This window comes from Ziziphus jujuba, chromosome 8 (genome assembly GCF_031755915.1).
Source record: "Ziziphus jujuba cultivar Dongzao chromosome 8, ASM3175591v1".
NCBI classification, from domain to species: Eukaryota; Viridiplantae; Streptophyta; class Magnoliopsida; order Rosales; family Rhamnaceae; genus Ziziphus; species Ziziphus jujuba.
The window spans coordinates 4,255,716-4,267,808 of record NC_083386.1 but is presented as its reverse complement, the minus strand read 5'-3'; positions in this window follow the sequence as shown (position 1 = coordinate 4,267,808).

Here is a 12,093-nt window from a genome sequence, read left to right as displayed (position 1 = left end):
AAATTTATAATGAATAAATTGAAATAAAAATAACTTATAACAGTTACTAATAATTAATCCATGTCATAATAATTAATACCAAAATATTAATAAAACTCACATTAAAACAATTCATGAAATAATTGTTTAATTAAAATGAATTAATTTCTTGAAGAATTAAGTAAAGGAAAAATTAAATCAAATTAAAACCTCAATTTAAGATAAATGGTAAAAACATAGTAAGATCTTTTCAAAATCACCAAATCAATATAAATAGAAAAATCAAGATGAAATGCACTGTTAAAACACTAATATAAATAAGAAATCAAAAACATAATAAAATTCCATAAAATTTGTATTAAGTTTTCCAATTGAAGTAATTAATAAAAACAACGTTAAATACAACATATACAATGTACCATACGACGTACCAATCTGTAAACCGTGGGATACACCCACCTCACGATCCTCAATATATGAACGGTGTTATGGGAATAATAATAAATAAACCGTCGGGACGTACCCGATCTCACGGTCTGTGGCAATAATAAACCGTTGGATGATACCAACCTCACGGCACCATGCTAAACCCAGCACGCTGTAATATAATACTGAACCAAACTCTGGTACTATATGGTACATCGATTAAAATAACCGATACAGTATCCTATTGTATCATAATCATAATTAAATTGTCAAGTTCAACCGCTAGTTCAAATATTTCAAAATCTCAAAATATCATTTCATACGAAAACCAGAAATACCACGGTGAAATATATTCACCATAAACCAATTTTAAGCACCTAAAATTATAAAATATTTGATCGTGCTTAAAATTATATGATTTTCAATCTGGTTTTTCAAAACAAATAGTTTCCAAAATGATTTAAAATCTCAATTTAAATACCAAAATATTTAACTACTCCAAGTTCACTTATGAACCCATTAGAATATAAAATCATTTAATACATTCTCAAACCTTACGTAAAATGACAACTCATATTTAATAAGGCAAATATTTTTATATGCACAATCCAAACATTCAATAAAATGGTATATAAGCCAAATTATACGAACACATATATATTATGTTATACCCCAAAATAATTTTTAAAACTAATAACCATAGCAATAATTACAATAAATCAAACCACAATTTTTTTTAATTTCCAAATATATTCTTTTGCCACCAAAACGTATATTAAAAACATTATGAATTAGCAATACCATTCTAGATAGAAATTCTCATGATATTGAACACATAAACATATTTTGGAAATATTCAATTATGAAATATTCCAACAAATTAATTTAATAATTAATAATTTCAATTCAATTTCATAAAATTCTTTGAATCAAAATATTTTTTTAATATATAAATATTTTGATTCACTCAATTGGGCATCAAATTTTCACAAATAAAACCACTAAATATTTGGCACATAAAATATCACTTTCAAACATTCAATTCACACAAAAATGTTCACAAATTTAATTTCCGAAATTAATTTGAAGGTGGGTCATCATCTGGAGCACGAAATTAACCTAAGATCCTCCATGGGATCAATTCCACGACGCACACGTGCTCCTAGAACAATAATTCACACACAGTCAAATAAAATAATATTTTATTCGGATAAATAATACTCGGTACCCGGGGGGTCTAACACAAACGTTAACCAAAATTGACAAATTATATGTCTATGAAAAGCTTGTGAGATGAGGATCACATTACCGACCTCCATTGAGCTCAATTCAACCAGCGGTGGTCGGAATTTGGTCGGAAAGCTTTGGCCGAGTTTAAACTTGAGGGATCTCTCAAATGGTGGGGATTTTGGGCAATCTAACCCCAGAAATGGACTCAGAGGGGTCGAAAATGGTGGGATAGAAGTATGGGGTGAGTTGGGTTGGCCGAAAACGGCGAGAATCACCCGAAAAACTTAACCCGCCGCCGCCGACTTCACCGGCCCAATCTGGGCTCGTCCGGCGGCGTCTGGCCTGGAAACTTGGAGGTCGGGGTCACCGGGAACTGGGCTTCACTGGTGGCCGGCGCGTGTGGCCGTCCGGCCACTGAAATTCGGCCAAAACGATCGGTCAAAGAGAAAGGGGGAGAGAGTCAAAGGGAAGAGAGAGAGAGAGAGAAATCCTTGCTGGTGCTTGACGGGCTCGGGGAAGAAGGAGAAGGAGAAGGAAAGGAAAGGAAAAGAAAAGAAGAGAAAGGTGTTTTCCCACGTGGGGAAAAGAAAGAAAGATAAAAGAAAAAAAGAAATAAAAAGGAAAAATAAAATAAAATAATTAAATAAAATTAAAAATAATATTATTATATAAAATAACAATAATAAAATAATATGGTATTAAACATGGTTGACATGTGGCATCTCACCATGGTGACACATGGTCACATTTATTAAGTCACACGTGGCACATTGTTACACGTTTAAAAATAATATTAAAATAATACAGTATTTGAAAAATTCTACAGGTCCATAACTTTCAAACCACATGTCCAAATCGGATGTGCTGCTAGTCTACAGACTCGTATCGACGAGCATTTTACAACCATATATGAGTCAAAACTCATTTCCCCATAAATAAAAAGTCAACTCCGGCATCCTTGGACAGTTTGGACCTCAATCTTGTTTTGCTCATATCTTTCAAACCATAGCTCCGTTTTCAACGTGCTACTAGTCTACGAACTCGTGCCAACCTCAGTCAACCTACAATTCCATCCGAGTCAAAAAAAGTCAACTTTTGACCCCTTGGTCAACAGTCAACGGTCAAAGTCAACAGTCACGGTCAACCTCGGTCAAAGTTGGAAAATTTCCGTTGTACTTTGGGACGGGGTGTTACAATATACTAGTTATGCCCTACGATACCCAGCGTCCCGAGTACCGTCTGGTAGGAGGTTAAAGAGATAAACTTGCATACAGTCGCTTCGGCGTCCCCACAGCGTCACTGCTTAAACTGTCATCCCAACCATGGAGGGGGGCGGTTTATGTGCATTATTAAACTTGTCTGCTCTTAATCCAATGGCAACTCACGGGAGACATTACAACTTGCGCGCTCATCCACATATACAGTACAGAACACCAGTACTATATAAGTGCGTCTAAAATAAATAACCAAATTTATTATTAAAATAGCCAGTTTTCCAAAACTCACTGTGGGAATCATATTGCTTTTCAAATTCACAATCCCATATTTTTCTTTAATATCACCAGTATAAATCCATCAATAATATATATGTAATTTTTCCCAAATCATAAAATCAATCAAATAATATTTCAAGTGCATAAATATATATTTTGAAGGCACCATAATTTAAACAAATATTTTTCTTGAAATCTTTAAAATCAAATCATGCCAAAAATAATATTAAAATTCATCTAGAATTCAAGTACAATTAGTTTAATGAAACACCTTGATCGAGCGTAATAAATTCAATTAAATCACAATAATAATAATAATCAAGAATTTCTTTAATAAACCAAACCTTAATTTAGCATCAATAGGCATATATATATATATATATAAAAGAAATCACCAAAATTGAGAATACAAATTTACTACAATTATAAATAAATTCCACCACATGAGCATGTTTTCTAAATATTAAATTAACACAAAATGAATATGACTAATCAACCAAAAATAATTTTGAAGGTGGGTCACTCACCTCAAGCACGTGTATCAATCGAGATCCTCTATAGGATCAACTCCACTACCCACACGTGCACCTAAAATATCCACAATACACAAAACTAATTATATTAATATTTTAGTCAGGTAACTCCCAAATGGGTACCTGGGGAGCGAACACAAATGACAACCAAAATTTACGAATGATATACCGAATCGAAGCTTGTGAATCAAGGATTATGGATCTGGTCTTACTTTTCGGATATCGGACCCGTGGTGGCCAGAATCTCACTGGAAAGCTATCGAATTTTAGGCCTTCGATTCTCACAATCCGTTAAGAATTGAGGAAAGTGGACACCGGATTTGGGTTCAGGGTGTTGGAATTAGTGGGAGAAGAGAGGCAATTCAACTAGGAACTCGCCGGAAATCGATTTCCCGATGAGCCACCGTGGTCACCGGAACCCGTCACTGCCGGCGGTGCGTTCGGTGGCCATTGGTCATGATATTTGGTGGGAAGGTAGCTCGGGGAACGAGTGACTCAACGGGATCAGCGGTGAGGCAAACGGAGGTCTGGTTTGGGAGAAATCGACCAGAGAATGATTTGGCACCGCCATAGGAAATCCCATCGATCAGGGCGCGTCAGTGGTCGATTGGCCGTGATTTTTGGCTGGCCAGTCGGTTTTCAGGTGGGCTTCAAGCTGGGGTAGCGTGTGTACGAAAAGGGTGGCTGGAAAATGGCAAATAGATGGTGGCCGGTAGTGGTCCCACCTCTCTCTCTCTTTCTCTTCCCCCCGGCCCACATGTGTTTTGGCCAAAATAAAAGCCACCCGTGGGTGATACTGTTCACTTATGGGATTGGCTGAGAACACAACATGTGACACACTCTGTTCACTCGATTAAAAAATATATTAAAATATTATGGTATTCGGAAGACTCTGCAGGTCCATAACTTTCAAACAACATGTCCAAATCCGGCATGCCACTAGTCTATGAACTCGTATCGACGAGTACTTCACAACCATATATGAGTTAAAGCTCAACTTTACATGAATAAAAAGTCAACTCCGGCACCCCTTGGACTATTTGGATCTCAACTTGTTTAACTCATAACTTTCAAACCGTAGCTTTATTTTCGATGTGCTACTAGTCTACGGACTCAAGTCGATGTGTACTCCACAACGGTGCTTCAGCCAATGCCAAATTCCATCCAGAACAAAAAGTCAAATTTTTGACCCACTCGGTCAACAGTCAACCTTGGTCAACATGCAAAAATTCCGATGTACTTCAGGACAGGATGTTACATCAATCTCCGCCATGGAAGAGGGCGGATATGGCCAATCTCAAGCTTACCTACCCTCGGTCTAATGGAAACCATGGGAAGTATAAACCTCTGCGCTCATCACACTTTGCCCACGGGCAAATCACATCCACAATTACAAAACACCGATACTATATGGATGCGTCTAAAATCGATAAAATCATATATATATATATGTACCATTTCCAATTTTCATAAAACAAGGGCTAACAACCATAAATTTCAATTCATCAATTAATCCATAATCTTAAAATCCAATGGTATATATATATATGGCCAAAATTTTCCAATACCATAAAATAATTTTCCCATAATTGTTTCAATGTGTAATAATTTTAAATAAATAATTTCCTCCAAATCCATAAAAGCCAATTCATACCAAAATAACATTGAAACCTCATAATTGCATATAATATTAAATCCCACAATTCATAATTTTCTATAAAATAATTTTCACAATTTATCAAATGCATAAATTCATATAAATGCACTTTTATCAAGTACAAATAATCCACTGTTAACTTCAACAATAATTTAATAAAATTAAATGTGATATTTCTCGAAAACCAACTATGGTCTATATGCACAAACAATCATTTTATAAGTGTAGTAGTTTCAATCGATATTTCTCTTTCAAATCTTCAAAACCACTTTGAATTAAATATTTCACTTAAACCTCATAAAATCTGAAATAATCAAATTTTCTATAAATACATTTTCAAACACATAATAAATCCATCAATGAAATTAACAATAATTAAAACTATAATTCCTTCAAAACCCCAAATTTTATGGGCAGCAATACATATATTAAAGTTCACCAAAAATGCACAATATAAATTCAATTAGGAATTCTCTTAATTATTAAACGAAATTAATATAATTTCCAAAAATTAAATTATCACAAAATATATATGATTTTGTACCCAAAATAAAATTTAAAGGTGAGTCACTCACCTTGAGCATGCAATTCAATCAAGATCCTCCATAGAATTGATTCCGCAATTCACATGTGCTCCTAAAATATCAACAATACACAAAACCGATTAAATTAATATTTTAATAGGATAAATTATGCACGGGTACCTAGAGGATTTAACACAAACGATATCCAAAATTCATAAACAATATACCGACGCGACGCTTACAATGCAAGGATCGTGAATTGAGTCTCATCTCCTAGAGATTAGACCCATGGTGGCTGGAATCTTGCATGAAAGGTGTTGGGTTTAATTTCCTCAGATCTCACAAACCATTAAGAATTGGGAAAAAAATGCCTCGGATTTGGATTCAGGGAGGTCAAATTAGTGGAAAGGGGTAGGTGGAGTGATCAGAAACTCACTGAAACTGGGTTTTCCCATGACCCACCATGGTCATCGGAATCCACCACCTCCGGCGACGCATCTAGCAGCCACTGGCTATGAAATTTGGTAAAGAGGTAGATCTGGTATGGGTAAACCAATGGGACTGGCAGTGATGCAAATGGAGGTCTGGTTTGGGTGAAATCAACCAGAGAATGAAATGGGCCACTCACTGGAAAACACCCCGATCTGGGAGCGTCCCGACGATCTGGCCATGATTTTTTGCTGGTGAACCGATTTTGAGGGGTGGGTCACGGTGGTTAGGCGTGTGTACTATGCTGGTGGCCAACAATGGATGAATGGCAGTTGGCTGGTCCTCCTCCCTTTTTTTCTCTCTTTCTCTCTCCTCCCTCGCCCTATCTACCACCTCTGCTCCCCCTTCACCAGTGAAAGACCACGTGGGCACCACTGTGCTCTCACGGGTTGGTCCAAATGGTGACATATAGCGTACACTATTCACACGTTTAAAAAATATATTAAGATAATATGATATTCGAAAAAATTTACAGGTCTATAACTTTTCAACGAAAAGTCCAAATTAGACATGCTACTAGTCTATGAACTCATATTGATTAATACACTACCAGAATCGCATTCATAAATGACACAATAAATGCGTCGCAAAAAATAAACAACGACGTATTCCAATGAGTCCCCTAACATCCTATCGCGAAATGCAAAGACATTTAGCGACCCATTATCAGAGTCGCCTATCCTTAAGTTTTTAGCGACTTAAATAGACATTTAACAACTCATTATGAGAGTCGCCTGTACGTCAATTTTTAGCGACGCATGTTACTTTTAGTGACGCATTACGTGAGTACCAATATTAGAGTTTTTAGTGACAACCATCGACTTTTAGTGACTCATTATCAGAGTCGCCTATATTTCCATTTTTAGCAACAATACACTTTTAGTGACACATTATTTAAGTCACCAAATTAGAGTTTTTAGCAACATAGATCGACTTTTAGCGACTTTTTATGAGGGTCTCCTTATTTGGGTTTTTAGCGACACTTATTTATTTTAGCGACACATTATATAAGTCACCTATATATGAATTTTTAGCGACGCATATAAACTTTTAGCGACTCATTATTTCGATCCACTTATAGCGATGTATTTTCTAATAACTGTTTCGTGTAGAGCCACTAAATAAAGATATTACAAGTGACTTATAAGTAGAGTCACCTTTTTAGCGACCATGGAGGATTTTAGCGATGTAGTTTTCATTACTTGTAGCGACTCTTTATTTATCTATAGAAAAGTCGCTAAAAATGATATTAGCAACTCTGTTTTAAGCATCGCTAGATTTGTTAGTCGCCAAAGATAGGCAAGTAAAGGTCGCCAAATATGTTAGGCGACCTTGTTTCTTGTTGATGCGTCGCCCATTCGTTTTTTAATTTTTAATTTTGTGAATATTATTAAAATAGTAAAAATATAAATAATTAAAATACAAAAAAACTAAAACTAGCTTCATCCAGAATAATTAGAATACAAAAATTTAAAATACAAATTTTTTCATAACAAATTAATTATCAAATAAATTTAATATTAACTCATTAACATATTTTGACATAATTTGTAAAGTATTGTATTTTTTCATAACAAATTTAATATTAATTAAACTTCCGTGAATGCATACTCATTGAGATGGAAGTTGACGTCCTCTTGCTGATTACACCTTCATACTGCATATGGAAAAATTAAAAAGTTATTAACACTTATGCAAAATAAATAAAATTATTAATCATTATTAAATTTGTAATTTAGTAGATGAAAATTTAAAGAATATTACCATCGTTCTTAAGATTTGGCGAGGGACATTTCTCCTAATTAAAAGTGGAAAACACATAATGAAGCAGATCAAAAAAATAATTAAATGAATAATAATAAATGTTATAAATATTATTTAAAACATAAGTTAATAAATATACGTACCAATTTATTTAGAAGATATTATTTATCCATATACCCTTATAGTCATTACAAACATAGCCACTCTCACATTCATCCTCATTATCATTTTCATCAATACTTGGCAACTATATGACAAATGGATTGTGAGCCATCGTAGTATCTCCAAGAACATCTTCTTCAACAAAAGTATGATGTTGTGGTGAAGTTAAAACAATAGACCATCTCGAATCAAATTGATCTTCAACATAAAATACTTGTTGGACTTACCAAAACAATATCAAGCAATATCACAAACAAAATCTCTACAAAAGCAAGATTAATAAAACCCAATAAATCTAACCTGCAGTTAAAATGAAAAAAAAAAAAAAAAAAAAAAAACCCAACCCACCACATGTCTTTGCCAACCACAAAGAAAAAACAAACTCACCTAAATGATGGAGACGAAGAAAGAAGAAATCCAGAAAATCACGCAACACAGAGAAATCCAGCTTCCCTGATGATGACAACATAGGCAAATGAAAAATGAAACCCGAAATATCCCACTCTTCAAGTCTTTCTGAGATTGTTTCCAAATCTAATATTTATTAGATAGTGTACTAGATGTAGTTTTAAAAAAGAAAGGGATTCAAAAGTGCGCGTAAAAATTTTAAAACTTGCCCAAAATTTTCAAAAAATTGGAAAAAACGCACATTTTCTCTCAATTTTATTTTTTTTTCTTTGATTAATTTTTTAGTTTTCATCTACAAATAAAAACTGAAAATATTTCTTAAAAATATGAAGCAAAATATCAAAATTTGTTGTTTATTTTTCTGTTTTTCAAGTACACCTTTATTCTTTATAAAATTTGCATGTCTTTTAAAATTTTTGTTTTTTTTTTTTAATTGAGAGAACAAGTGACGCATTCTCTTCAAGAAGGGTCGCCTGTTCTTGAATTGTGGGATCAAGTGATGCATTATGTTCGAAAAGCGTCGCCTGTTCTAATTTTTATATTTTCTTTATAATCTTTAAATAATTTTTTAATTGTTCATCTACAAATATATTCATGTAGCAATCCAATGAAAATAAATTCCATTGATCTAAAAACAAAAAATAGTTTTTTCAATACTCTTCTCAATTATTCATATATATGTATATAGACGAGACACAAAATATATAAAGACTTAATTTGAAATAAGTTACCGAATACAGAATTCTAATTCAACAAGTATTTATTAACAAATTTATCTATATAAGTATGTTAAATGAGCTTAACTTTCATGTGTTTATGGTCCATATAAGTATGTTAAATGAGCTTAACTTTCATGTGTTTATGGTCAATGATAGCTTACTTGTTTTTAAAAATTGAAAGTTTATTAAATTGCTTTTTCTGTGAAAAAAAAAATTGAAGGAAAAGGTGTCGTAATTCCATTAAAACGCGTTGCCTATTCCATGTTTTATTATTATTATTTTTTAATTTAATTAGTTTTGTTAATTGCTCATTTACAAATTTAAAAAAAAAATCATATTTGCAAAATTAAAAAAATTACTAAAAACAACTTTTAAATTCAAAAAAAGTTAAAAATTGGTTGAGTGAAAAGGCGACCCAGTTGTTGCAAATGCGTCGTCTTTTCAATTATTTGGCGACTCTTTGTTAAAAAAATACGTCATTTAAAACTATATTAGCTAATTCTTGTTATATTATTACATCCAAGTCATTTGGACTGGTGGTGTGGTTATTCCTTCAAAGTGTAAGAGGTCCTGGGTTCCCCTTTTTTCTTTTTTTTTTTGGTTCTTTTAGTCAATCTAATTTTATTTTAACTACAAATAACCAGTGAAAATATTATAGTAACATAAATGAGGTAGTTTTTTTTTTCTTTTAATCAATCTAATTTTATTTCAACTACAAATAACCAGTGAAAATATTAGAGAAATATAATTGAACTCTTTTTTTTTTTTTAAGATTTTGGTAACAGGCGACGCACAATGAACTTGTTCTCCTTTTTTTTTTTTTTTTTTTGGTTCTTTTAGTCAATCTATTTTTATTTCAACTACAAATAACCAGTGAAAATATTAGAACAACATAATTGAGCTGGTTTTCTTTTTCTTTTCTTTTCTTTTTTTTTAAGATTTTGGTAATAGGTGACGCACAATGAAGATTGTAAGTCGCCTGTTCTCCTTTTTTTTTTTTGGATCTTTTAGTCAATCTAATTTTATTTCAACTACAAATAACCAATGAAAATATTAGAGCAGCATAACTGAGCTCTTTTTTTTTTTTTTTTAAGATTTTGATAACAGGCGATGCACAATGAAGATTGTGCATCGCCTGTTCTCCTTTTTTTTTTTTTGATTCTTTTAGTCAATCTAATTTTATTTCAACTATAAATAACCAGTGAAAATATTAAAGCAACATAATTGAGCTTTTTTTTTTTAAAAGATATTTGTAATAGGTGACTCACAATGTGCATCGCCTATTACTAACTAGAATGCACAATGTGCGTCGCCTTTTACTAGAGTCGCCTATTAGTAACTGGAGATGCAAAAGGTGCATCGCTTGTTACCAAAATTTAAAAAGAAAAAAAAAACTAGCTTAGTTATATTGCTTTAATATTTTCATTGGTTATTTGAAGCTGAAATAAAATTAGATTGACTAAAAGAACCAAAAATTAAAAAAAAAAAAAAAAAAAAAAGAGAACAGGCAACGCACAATCTTCATTGTGCATCACATGTTACCAAAATCTGAAAAAAAAAAAAAAAAAAAAAAAAAAAAAAAAAAACCGGCTCAGTTATGTTACTCTAATATTTTCACTGGTTATTTGTGGTTGAAATAAAATTAGATTAATACAGTTTGTAGTTAATTTTATTATATTGATAGACAGTTGCCTATCCAATTACGTGAAAAACTTTGCGAGAATAAATTGTACATGAAAAATTATCTAATTGAGCAACAATCACGTATAATTAAATTTTGTTGTTATATAAACATAAATAAGTATTTGATTAATCATTTTTCATTAGTGTATCATTTAAACAATACAATTCATATAAAATATACGCACGCTATTAAAGGCGACTCTGTTCAACCAAATATTTAGCGACTCTTAAAAGATGTGTCGCGTGTTGTTGTTTCTAGCGACTGCTTGACGTTGACAGTTTTCGGATGCGTCGTCTATTTATTGAATTTTTACTGACATATTAACCTCAGAGTCGCGGTTTTATTTTTTTAAATGCGTTTGATTTCTAACGTCACTAAGTGAGTGTCACTAGATCTTAATTTTCATGCAATGGTACTTTACAACCAGATAAAAGTCAAAGTTAAATTTCACAAGAATAAAAAGTCAACTTGGCACCTTTAGACAATTTGGACCTCAACTTGTTTTGCTCATAACTTTCAAATTATAGCTCTGTTTTTGACGTGCTACTAGTCTATAGACTCGGGTCAATGTGTACCTCACAACGGTGCCTCAATCAACCTAGAATTCTTACCGAGTCAAAAGTCAAAATTTGACCTTTTTTGTCAACAACGGTCAAACTTGATCAACTTCGGTCAACTAGAGAAATTTCTGGCGTACTTCAGGACGGGGTGTTACAATACTGTCTAGGGTGTGGTGGTTAAATTGTAAATAATATCCATGAAGCAAAAGAGTGAGATGCTAAAGGAGGTGAGGCGTTATCGAAACCATAGGAAGAACATATTTCACAACCCTTTAGCCTTCTAAAGGTCTCGTAGCAAATCTGTCATCCTATGGTCATCAAATTGGTATAGTACCGTATCATTACTCACTTATATCATGACTATACATAGAATTACTATGTTATATTTCGTATATTTGCAAGCGGAACAACAATGGTTATTATATATGTGTTGTCAATAATCTACTACAGAGAGTTATGACGAGA